This window comes from Bombus fervidus, unplaced genomic scaffold (assembly GCF_041682495.2).
Source record: "Bombus fervidus isolate BK054 unplaced genomic scaffold, iyBomFerv1 scaffold0116, whole genome shotgun sequence".
In the NCBI taxonomy this organism is placed as follows: domain Eukaryota; kingdom Metazoa; phylum Arthropoda; class Insecta; order Hymenoptera; family Apidae; genus Bombus; species Bombus fervidus.
The window spans coordinates 10001-22500 of NW_027212678.1; the positions used below are offsets into that span (position 1 = coordinate 10001).

Here is a 12500-nt window from a genome sequence, read left to right on the forward strand (position 1 = left end):
ACAAGGTACGAATATTCTTGCATAAATCGCTTTAGAATGACGTTTTACGTCGGGATTAAGCGTTTATTTCGTCGCTGGAAAGTTATATAAAAAAAGTATGATCGCGCCCGGGACGTTGGAACTTAGTCGCATTCTCGACCGGTACGTTGGGACTTAGAAAAATTTCGGACCGAAAAGTTTTTTCGAGTTATTTCGTTAAAAAGCGTTACGAGGTATGAATATTTTTATAGAAATCGTTATGGTTCGACGAATTCTAGTCGAACGTAACGATTTCGTTTTATTTTTTTAAAAAATTGCCCCCTCCGGACCGACATGACCGGGCGGTTGGCACTTCGTCGATCCCCCGGCCGGGACGTAGGGACTTAGAAAAATTCCGGACCGAAAAGTTATTTCGAGTTATCTCGCTTAAAAGCGTTATGATGCGTATATATTTTTACATAAATAGCAATATTACGTATTTCTACGTCGGGATTAAGCGTTTATTTCGTCCCGACAACGTTAAAAAAAAATTTTTAATCGAACCGTTTTTCGAATTTTTTCGCTTAAAAGCGTTATAAGGTGCGAATATTCTTGCATAAATCGCTTTAAAATGACGTTTTACATCGGGATTAAGCGTTTATTTCGTCCCCGAAAGGTGCCGTAAAAAATTTACGATCGCGCCCGAGACGTTGGAACTTAGTCGCATTCTCGAGCGGTACGTTGGGACTTAGAAAAATTTCGGACCGAAACGTTATTTCGAGTTATTTCGCTTAAAAGCGTTACGAGGTATGAATATTTTTATAGAAATCGTTATGGTTCGACGAATTCTAGTCGAACGTAACGATTTCGTTTTATTTTTTTAAAAAATTGCCCCCTCCGGACCGACATGACCGGGAGGTTGGCACTTCGTCGATCCCCCGGCCGGTACGTAGGGACTTAGAAAAATTTCGGACCGAAAAGTTATTTCGAGTTATCTCGCTTAAAAGCGTTACGAGGTATGAATATTTTTATATAAATGGGAATATTATGTATTTCTACGTCGGGATTAAGCGTTTATTTCGTCCCGAGAACTTTAAAAAAAATTTTTTAATCGAACCGTTTTTTCGAATTTTTTCGCTTAAAAGCGTTACAAGGTGCTAATATTTGTGCATAAATCGCTTTAAAATGACGTTTTACATCGGGATTAAGCGTTTATTTCGTCGCTGGAAAGTTATATAAAAAAAGTACGATCGCGCCCGGGACGTTGGAACTTAGTCGCATTCTCGAGCGGTACGTAGGGACTTAGAAAAATTTCGGACCGAAAAGTTTTTTCGAGTTATTTCGTTAAAAAGCGTTATGAGGTACGAATATTTTTATATAAATGGGAATGTTATTAAGTTTTACGTCGGGATTAAACGTTTATTTGGTCCCGAAAACGTTAAAAAAAAATAGTGGACCGACGCGACTCGGCCCGTCGGACTTTGTCATACTCTCCACCGGTACGTAGGGACTTAGAAAAATTTTCGACCGAAAAGTTTTTTCGAGTTATTTCGCTTAAAAGTGTTATAAGGTATGAATATTTTTATATAAATCGCTATATTATTATATTTTACGTCGGGATTAAACGTTTATTTGGTCCCGAAAACGTTAAAGAAAAATAGTGGACCGACGCGACTCGGCCCGTCGGACTTGGTCATACTCTCCACCGGTACGTAGGGACTTAGAAAAATTTTCGACCGAAAAGTTTTTTCGAGTTATTTCGCTTAAAAGTGTTATAAGGTATGAATATTTTTATATAAATCGCTATATTATTATATTTTACGTCGGGATTAAACGTTTATTTGGTCCCGAAAACGTTAAAAAAAAATAGTGGACCGACGCGACTCGGCCCGTCGGACTTGGTCATACTCTCCACCGGTACGTAGGGACTTAGAAAAATTTTCGACCGAAAAGTTTTTTCGAGTTATTTCGCTTAAAAGTGTTATAAGGTATGAATATTTTTATATAAATCGCTATATTATTATATTTTACGTCGGGATTAAACGTTTATTTGGTCCCGAAAACGTTAAAAAAAAATAGTGGACCGACGCGACTCGGCCCGTCGGACTTGGTCATACTCTCCACCGGTACGTAGGGACTTAGAAAAATTTTCGACCGAAAAGTTTTTTCGAGTTATTTCGTTAAAAAGCGTTATAAGGTACGAATATTTTTATATAAATCGCTATATTATTATATTTTACGTCGGGATTAAACGTTTATTTGGTCCCGAAAACGTTAAAGAAAAATAGTGGACCGACGCGACTCGGCCCGTCGGACTTGGTCATACTCTCCACCGGTACGTAGGGACTTAGAAAAATTTTCGACCGAAAAGTTTTTTCGAGTTATTTCGTTAAAAAGCGTTATAAGGTACGAATATTTTTATATAAATCGCTATATTATTATATTTTACGTCGGGATTAAACGTTTATTTGGTCCCGAAAACGTTAAAAAAAAATAGTGGACCGACGCGACTCGGCCCGTCGGACTTGGTCATACTCTCCACCGGTACGTAGGGACTTAGAAAAATTTTCGACCGAAAAGTTTTTTCGAGTTATTTCGTTAAAAAGCGTTATGAGGTATTAATATTTTTATATAAATCGTTGTATTATTATATTTTACGTCGGGATTAAACGTTTATTTGGTCCCGAAAACGTTAAAAAAAAATTTTTTATTCGAAAGGTTTTTTTGAATTATTTCGCTTAAAAGCGTTATAAGGTGCGAATATTCTTGCATAAATCGCTTTAAAATGACGTTTTACATCGGGATTAAGCATTTATTTCGTCGCTGAAAAGTTATATAAAAAAAGTATGATCGCGCCCGGGACGTTGGAACTTAGTCGCATTCTCGAGCGGTACGTAGGGACTTAGAAAAATTTCGGACCGAAAAGTTTTTTCGAGTTATTTCGTTAAAAAGCGTTATGAGGTATGAATATTTTTATATAAATCGCTATATTATTGTATTTTACGTCGGGATTAAACGTTTATTTCGTCCGTGGAAGGTTAAAAAAAAACGGACGGATACGACCGGGCCTTTGGAACTTTGTCTCATTCTGGACCGGTACGTTGGGACTTAGAAAAATTTCGGCCGGCGGAAAAGTCCGAAATACTTATTTCGAGTTATTTCGTTAAAAAGCGTTATAAGGTATAAATATTTTTGCGGAAACGGTTATATCTCTATTAAATACAACTGGATTAAACGTTTTTTCGAATTTTTTAAAAAATTTGTGTTCGACGAACTGACACGACTGCGATATTTGTTTAATTATTTCGTTAATTAACGTTGCAAGGTATATATTTTTTTGCATATTTCTCGTTGTTTCAACGTGTTCTAATCGATTAAGAACGTGGTTTTTGTCCGTATTCGTTAAAAGAGGTGGTTTACTGATGCGATTTTGAAAAAAAAAAAAAAAATTAAATTTTTCGATAAAAACTCGTTTAAAATATTAAAATAAGCGGTGCGTTAAAATATCTCGACGATAGGACGTTTTATAAGGGTACTTTATTGGAACAAAGTGGTCGAGCGTTTCAGAGACTAAGTCCGACGGTACGTTGGGACTTAGAAAAATTTCGGCCGGCGGAAAAGTCCGAAAAGCTTATTTCGAGTTATTTCGTTAAAAAGCGTTATAAGGTATAAATATTTTTGCAGAAACGGTTATATCTCTATTAAATACAACTGGATTAAACGTTTTTTTCGAATTTTTTAAAAAATTAGTGTCCGTCGAACTGACACGACTGCGATATTTGTTTAATTTTTTCGTTAATTAACGTTGCAAGGTATATATTTTTTTGCATATTTCTCGTTGTTTTAACGTGTTCTAATCGATTAAGAACGTGGTTTTTGTCCGTATTCGTTAAAAGAGGTGGTTTACTGATGCGATTTTGAAAAAAAAAAAAAAATTAAATTTTTCGATAAAAACTCGTTTGAAATATTAAAATAAGCGGTGCGTTAAAATATCTCGACGATAGGATGTTTTCTAAGGGTAGTTTATTCGAAAAAAGTGGTCGAGCGTTTCAGAGACTAAGTCCGACGGTACGCTCTAACGGAGGTTTTACATGGTAAGCGCCCGGCCGCTGGCCCGGCCGGCGCCGACCGTCCGGCCGGCGCTTTGGTATCTATAAGAGACACGTCGAGTCGGACGGTCCGGACGGAACAGCGTCGAGCGCGTGGCTATTCTACGGCCTCGGTTGAGAATTCAGTCACCGCTCCTCGAGTCTTAGTGAACTTTTTTACTATTTCTCGACTGTTCCTTCGTTCTCGTATCGACTCTTTCTCTACACTGCTGCGCCGCGGGTCGCTGTCCTGGACGTAATGACCAAATAACGTGGCAAGGTTCCCCTTAGTCGGGAAGCTGGATCCTGTATGCTCGCACTAACTTTAAAAAAAGTTAGGGCAGTGTGCTTGTTACTAACTGAGTATCAATTCATGCTGGTTCGGCAGAGACCGTTCCAAAACTTATGTTATAGCGTACGCAGTACGTTTTAAACATACGAAAGGCTAATGGGGAGCGTACTACCTTTTAGGAAGTGCGTTCTTTCTGATTGGAGAATATCAAAAGAACGAACGAATATGTTTCTTACGAGGACGGTACGTTCAGCATGCAGTTTACGTGCTTTTTACCGCTAAGGCATATTCGTTCAACCAACAAACCATTCTTACAGAATGATCCTATGAACAGAATGATCTTAAAATATTCCACACAAACAATCAAACGAACGAAAGAAAGTAAAGAGAGAGTGGCGAAATGAGAGAGAGTAGTGGCGTTCGACGTTACAACGGGAATTAAAAGGGTGTCGTCGAACGTTCACTAAGAACGAAAAGTCTCGTCGTACGGTGTTACGGACCCACCTACGACACTCTGAGGCTATTTTAAAAAGAGAGTCTTTTGACTCTAATATATAATATATATATAAAATACAAAGTTCCCTGGTTGATCCTGCCAGTAGTCATATGCTTGTCTCAAAGATTAAGCCATGCATGTCTCAGTACATGCCGCATTAAGGTGAAACCGCGAATGGCTCATTAAATCAGTTATGGTTTCTTAGATCATACTTAAACTTACTTGGATAACTGTGGTAATTCTAGAGCTAATACATGCAAACAGATTCGTACCAGAGATGGTACGAATGCTTTTATTAGATCAAAACCAATCGGTGGCGGATGGCTCGTCCGTTCGTCCATCGTTTGTTTTGGTGACTCTGAATAACTTTGTGCTGATCGCATGGTCATCTAGCACCGGCGACGCATCTTTCAAATGTCTGCCTTATCAACTGTCGATGGTAGGTTCTGCGCCTACCATGGTTGTAACGGGTAACGGGGAATCAGGGTTCGATTCCGGAGAGGGAGCCTGAGAAACAGCTACCACATCCAAGGAAGGCAGCAGGCGCGCAAATTACCCACTCCCGGCACGGGGAGGTAGTGACGAAAAATAACGATACGGGACTCATCCGAGGCCCCGTAATCGGAATGAGTACACTTTAAATCCTTTAACGAGGACCAATTGGAGGGCAAGTCTGGTGCCAGCAGCCGCGGTAATTCCAGCTCCAATAGCGTATATTAAAGTTGTTGCGGTTAAAAAGCTCGTAGTTGAATCTGTGTGTCACAGTGTCGGTTCACCGCTCGCGGTGTTTAACTGGCATTATGTGGTACGTCCTATCGGTGGGCTTAGCTCCTCGCGGGGCGGTCCAACTAATATCCCATCGCGGTGCTCTTCACTGAGTGTCGAGGTGGGCCGATACGTTTACTTTGAACAAATTAGAGTGCTTAAAGCAGGCTACCTTCGCCTGAATACTGTGTGCATGGAATAATGGAATAGGACCTCGGTTCTATTTTGTTGGTTTTCGGAGCCCCGAGGTAATGATTAATAGGGACAGATGGGGGCATTCGTATTGCGACGTTAGAGGTGAAATTCTTGGATCGTCGCAAGACGGACAGAAGCGAAAGCATTTGCCAAAAATGTTTTCATTAATCAAGAACGAAAGTTAGAGGTTCGAAGGCGATCAGATACCGCCCTAGTTCTAACCATAAACGATGCCAGCCAGCGATCCGCCGAAGTTCCTCCGATGACTCGGCGGGCAGCTTCCGGGAAACCAAAGCTTTTGGGTTCCGGGGGAAGTATGGTTGCAAAGCTGAAACTTAAAGGAATTGACGGAAGGGCACCACCAGGAGTGGAGCCTGCGGCTTAATTTGACTCAACACGGGAAACCTCACCAGGCCCGGACACCGGAAGGATTGACAGATTGATAGCTCTTTCTTGATTCGGTGGGTGGTGGTGCATGGCCGTTCTTAGTTGGTGGAGCGATTTGTCTGGTTAATTCCGATAACGAACGAGACTCTAGCCTGCTAAATAGACGTAAATTATGGTATCTCGAAGGCCCCCGGCTTCGGTCGGCGGGTTTTTACTACCAACGTACAAACAAATCTTCTTAGAGGAACAGGCGGCTTCTAGCCGCACGAGATTGAGCAATAACAGGTCTGTGATGCCCTTAGATGTTCTGGGCCGCACGCGCGCTACACTGAAGGAATCAGCGTGTTTTCCCTGGCCGAAAGGCCCGGGTAACCCGCTGAACCTCCTTCGTGCTAGGGATTGGGGCTTGCAATTATTCCCCATGAACGAGGAATTCCCAGTAAGCGCGAGTCATAAGCTCGCGTTGATTACGTCCCTGCCCTTTGTACACACCGCCCGTCGCTACTACCGATTGAATGATTTAGTGAGGTCTTCGGACTGGTGCGCGGCCAATGTGATAAGCATTGCCGATGTTACCGGGAAGATGACCAAACTTGATCATTTAGAGGAAGTAAAAGTCGTAACAAGGTTTCCGTAGGTGAACCTGCGGAAGGATCATTAACGAAAAATACAAAAACACAAAGAATATATTTGACTTGAACACTGTATAATAAAATATATATAATATCGTCGGTAAGGAGCCGTACTCCTCCTATATCGACACAAAGTATATACGACGTATTAACAAGCTATATACTTTGACAAAAGCCAAATTTTTTACAATAAGGAGGTGGGAGACGCTCCAGTTACGAAACTATACGAAGAGTGTGGCACTCTCTCTCGATCATCGGGATGAAGAGATATACTTTTACACGAATAATTCGAGGCGCCTGCGTGAGGTCGTACACAGAAAGACCCGCCGTCTCCGAATAATATTATAACAAACGAAAAACTTAAAAATATTCTCGAGGCGCCTGCGTGAGGTCGTAAACAGAAAGACCCGCCGTCTCCGAATAATATAACACACGGAAAACTTAAAAAGATTCTCGAGGCGCTTGCGTGAGGTCGTACACAGAAAGACCCGCCGTCTCCGAATCCTATAACACGAAACCGCTACTATTAATAATAATAATAATAATAATAATAACGATATGTGAGGGAACTTGAGCTGAACACATATCGAAAAAACTAAAAGTTACAGTGGAAACCACGTGTAATGAGAAATGCGATCGAGGCGCCTGCGTGAGGTCGTACACAGAAAGACCCGCCGTCACGATCTCGTATTTCGTATTTGCATCGTGGAAATCCAACGAACGAACAATATAATATATAAACTAAAATCTCTAAAGTGCCTCGTGTCGGAGAGATCACTGCTCACACCTCTTCTATATTTCGTAGTTGCGTTGCGTAGGCCTCACCTCCTAGCAACGGGACATAAGGAAGACTGCTCTTTGGGATCGAACGAAGCGTCTATAACGAGTCGTCGACGAGAGCGAAAGAACGCGAATAGCGAGCCGCAGAAAAATAGGATACCGAATTATATATCTTCGAAGGTTCTCTTCGAAGATCCATGGATACCTATATCTGCGCGTCTCCAGCTATCTCGCGCGTCTCTCCAAACTCTCGTCGTTCCTCGAAACGTGCTTCCTACCCAAAGGGCGTTCGTTCTTCCTATGTCGTTTCGTTGTCGTTCGTTTCAACGGCGAACGATATACGATGTTCGACAAAACGAAACCACGTTGTACGTTCGTACTCGTGGATCGGGTAACCTAGAACGAAAACGCATTGCGTGGATGTTGGCCCGAAAAGATATATACCAGTGCGAGTGATGGTAAAGAGTATAACGATTCTTAACTAGACGAAGTTGGTTCGGAGGGGACCGCCGGCCGTCTCTCTATCCTCGCGAGTCTAATGCCTCGTTCCGTCGCTAGAGTTTTTCAAACTCTGCTTCTGGCTATCGGGAAGAATAGACCGCGCGCGAGGAAGAGGAACGACGACCGTGCGCGTCCCATCGATTTTTTTTATTTTTACCTGAACCACCGAAGTCGATTCAGAGGGGACCGCCGGCCGTCTCTCTATCCTCGTTGTCGTGAGTCATATGCCTCGTTCCGTCGCTAGAGTTTTTCAAACTCTGCTTCTGGCTATCGGGAAGAAACGACCGCGCGAGGAAGACGACGACGACGACCGTGCGCGTCCCATCGAATTTTTTTTTATTTTTACCTGATCGACGGAAGTTTCGTCCGGTTCGTCTCTTTTACCATCGTCTCGTCGACCCGTTCAGAGGGGACCGCCTGTCCATATCCTCGTTGTCGTGAGTCATATGCCTCGTTCCGTCGCTAGAGTTTTTCAAACTCTGCTTCTGGCTATCGGGAAGAAACGACCGCGCGAGGCCGATGGCTGCGAGTCCCATCGAATTTTTTTTAAACGCACGCACACACATACACCTGAACGGAGATGCGTTCCTTTTCGTCGCGATTTTTCGCGCTTTAGTCGTCGTTGTCGCCATCCGTTCGGAGGGGACCGCCGGCCGTCTCTCTATCCTCGTTGTCGAGAGTCTAATGCCTCGTTCCGTCGCTAGAGTTTTTCAAACTCTGCTTCTGGCTATCGGGAAGAAAAGACCGCGCGAGGAAGAGGAAGGACGACCGTGCGCGTCCCTTTCGAATTTTTTTTTATTTTTACCTGAGCGACCAAAGTGGATTCAGAGGGGACCGCCGGCCGTCTCTATCTTCGTTGTCGCGAGTCTAATGCCTCGTTCCGTCGCTAGAGTTTTTCAAACTCTGCTTCTGGCTATCGGGAAGAATAGACCGCGCGCGAGGAAGAGGAAGGACGACCGTGCGCGTCCCATCGATTTTTTTTATTTTTACCTGAACCACCGAAGTCGATTCAGAGGGGACCGCCGGCCGTGTCTGTATCCTCGTTGTCGAGAGTCTAATGCCTCGTTCCGTCGCTAGAGTTTTTCAAACTCTGCTTCTGGCTATCGGGAAGAAACGACCGCGCGAGGAAGACTACGACCGTGCGCGTCCCATCGATTTTTTTTTACCCGAACGATGGAGATGCATATCGGCTGTTTGCTTCGAATAACTGGACGAGAGGAACGAACATATATATATATCATGGGCTAGCCACCGTGCGCTTTCTTCGCGAGATCGTGTGCTGTACAGAGGATTCAGAATCGGGTGTTATATCCCCGTCGTTTCCTGACGAACGGAGCTTCGATCTCGTTGGTTGTTATATATTATAATGCACTTTACGCCCGGTCGGCGGGCTGCGTGTGTCGTCGCGCAGTCCGTCCGATTTCGTTTTCGAACGTATTTTCGTGTCGTCAATCATATGGCGACTTCCGCGCGTTCGATTCCCGTTGGTCGGACGTTTGTCGGATATCGGCTTCTTTCGAACCGAGAATAAGAGTACAAAAACCTGAGTACACAAACAAAAATCCATGCATAAACGATTACCCTGAACGGTGGATCACTTGGCTCGTGGGTCGATGAAGAACGCAGCTAATTGCGCGTCAACGTGTGAACTGCAGGACACATGAACATCGACATTTCGAACGCACATTGCGGTCCACGGATACAATTCCTGGACCACGCCTGGCTGAGGGTTGCTCACGTAAACCTAAGACTGCTTGCGTTGCGTATCGTTGCTCTCGGTCCGTATCTCTCTGTTCTTTCTTGCCTCGTCGACAGCCCGCCGTCGTTCGTTTTATCTTTAAACGAACGTTTCTGAGTCGGAGGACGAGCGCCAAGCAAAAGAATACGAATTAAAGAGCGGTCGAGGGCTCGTACGCGACGTACGAGCGATTGTTGGACGTTCGTCGGCGTTCGTCGCTGGATCGTGTGGAGACCGGCGTACGCATGCTCTCGATACAAATATATATGAAAAATCTATCGCGTTCACGGGAGACTCGCAAAACTACCTCCGTCTCTTCTCTGTCCCTTCTTGGCTTGACAACCCGCCGTCGTTCGTGTTTTACGAACGTTTCTGAGTCGGACGAAGCGCAAGAAGAAGGATACGAATTAAAAGAGCGCGGAGAGAACCGTCGTCGTCGACGCGGTTATCGAGATACACAGAGCGAGTTTTCTTCGTGGCCGATTTTTTTTTTCTTTTTGTATCAGCCTCTGCTACGTTTTGTTAGTCTTCGATAAGCACGAATGACCGCGCCCCCGACGTCGTCTTAAATGAATTTTTGGCGAGACTGAGAGAAAGCAAAAATATTTTTGAACAAAGTCAGTCGAGAGAGGAGAGAAAAGAGAACCAAGATATTAAAACCTAAACCTAAACTTGGTGGCGTAACGAAAAACTGTGTGCCTTAAAGAAACACAACCGTCTTTTCATCAAGATGTTTTTACTCGTACAGCCCCAGGGATCGAATACCCACTCCGTCTGTTCGTGCGGCAGAGATGTATTCTGCAGGCGCGAGACGACTGACGAGAAGACAACGAGGACCGTCGCATCGATGGGTCGTCGTTGCGTTTTTCATCCTCTGTGCTTTTTTCTGTTCTTCGCGAACCCAGAGAAAGCCGTAGATCCGGGAACGGACACACGAGATTTCTTCGAACGCTGATGACTTAGGGAGATGATCCCCAGCGTTGCGCGGAGATCGGAGAGTACGCGTACATGTATCGGGACGAATTTTTCCCCGTCGGTCGCGTATCTCTCTGCCCGCGCGCCTGGCCCAAAGCCACGTTCGTCGGAAATCAACGAAAAGTGTGTTACGATCTAGCGTGCGTCTACGATCGGCTATATTTAAGGGTGACGAAGAAGAGAAAAGCTCACGGTGTTGCGCAACGTTTCTGTACTCGATTTTAAGATGTGCATGTGAGTCCGTTACAAAGTTGTTCGGATCGTCGAAAATAGTCGTTTTCGTCGTCGTGCGAAAGAGAATAATCTCTGACATTGGCACGGAGAGATCGCGCAGAGGAAGAGAACGATCCTCTTTGGCGAGGCTCGAGAAAGACTAACGAAACTTGATTAGAGACGAGGTATACACGCGCCGTACGTACGACGTACGCGCGTGTGATTTTTTTTTGCTTTAAGGCGATTCGGCGCTCCGAGTATTAGAGAAAAAGAGATCGTTGGTCATCCCATGTCTCTTCGTCGTCTATCGCTGGACCGCGCATCCTAACGTATCGCCGGTCGTCCAGTCCCCGAGTAATAAATTCACCCCGTTGTGTACGTCTCGCGCTCGCTTTTCCACTTGCGTGAGTTCCCGTGCGTTTTCGTCGTTGGTACAGAGCAAAGAAACCGATATGTTATATACATGTCGCGTGTTCGATCTCTGTGCCAGCAATAACAGGCGAAAACAAGGAACCGCTGGAATCGTCGAGAAGAGAGAAACGGCTACGGGAGATATATTATACATAACACGTGTATATATATATATATATATTATACAAAGAGGACGGGCGTTAAAAACCGGAGATCGTTACGGGTGTCTTGCGTGAGTCTTAGCTCGAACATGATACGACGAACGAAGTTTAAAAGGCACTTTGGCGAGATGCATAAAACGTTTCTCGATCGAGATAGAATATAAGGTTCTCGATTCTATTCGAATTAATTTTTTTTTTTTATTTTTTTTTCTCTTTGAGGCGATTCTCGGAGAGAGAAATAAAAATAAAGACCCTCTGTCGCATTGTTATCAAACCGTCTTGCTTTTCTCGAATCGCGCCCACATGGCACGAAATTTTTTTTTCTTTGAAAAAAAAAATTGTCACCGTGTCGTGACGTTGAAGCGACCTCAGAGTAGGCGAGATCACCCGCTGAATTTAAGCATATTACTAAGCGGAGGAAAAGAAACTAACAAGGATTTCCTTAGTAGCGGCGAGCGAACAGGAATTAGCCCAGCACTGAATCCCGCGGTTCCGCCGTTGGGAAATGTAGTGTTCGGGAGGATCCGTTTATCCCGTGACGTCGAACCGCGTCCAAGTCCATCTTGAATGGGGCCATGTACCCACAGAGGGTGCCAGGCCCGTAGTGACCGGAACGCGTTTCGGGAGGATCTCTCCTTAGAGTCGGGTTGCTTGAGAGTGCAGCCCTAAGTTGGTGGTAAACTCCATCTAAGGCTAAATACAACCACGAGACCGATAGCGAACAAGTACCGTGAGGGAAAGTTGAAAAGAACTTTGAAGAGAGAGTTCAAGAGTACGTGAAACCGTTCAGGGGTAAACCTGAGAAACCCAAAAGATCGAATGGGGAGATTCATCGTCGACGGCGTCGGTGATCGTTGGTGAGCGATGCTCCGGGTGGGCCTTCGTGGTTCCATTGGCGAGGGCACGCC

The 12500-nt window shown here is 44.3% G+C and overlaps 3 non-coding genes across 3 annotated transcripts in view; all 3 read left to right on the forward strand.

Moving 5' to 3' along the window:
* Nucleotides 1–4917: 4917 nt before the first annotated feature.
* Nucleotides 4918–6841, forward strand: LOC139997578 (small subunit ribosomal RNA). Its single transcript, XR_011802935.1, has one exon. It is a non-coding gene; the product is annotated as a small subunit ribosomal RNA (ribosomal RNA).
* A 2831-nt stretch (nt 6842–9672) lies between these two features.
* On the forward strand, nt 9673–9827 carry LOC139997577 (5.8S ribosomal RNA). Its single transcript, XR_011802934.1, has one exon. It is a non-coding gene; the product is annotated as a 5.8S ribosomal RNA (ribosomal RNA).
* A 2128-nt stretch (nt 9828–11955) lies between these two features.
* The window catches only part of LOC139997579 (large subunit ribosomal RNA), a 4174-nt gene continuing 3629 nt past the window's right edge, over nt 11956–12500 (forward strand). Inside the window, exon 1 of the ribosomal RNA XR_011802936.1 lies at nt 11956–12500. This exon is cut by the window's right edge and continues 3629 nt beyond it. This is a non-coding gene — a ribosomal RNA (large subunit ribosomal RNA).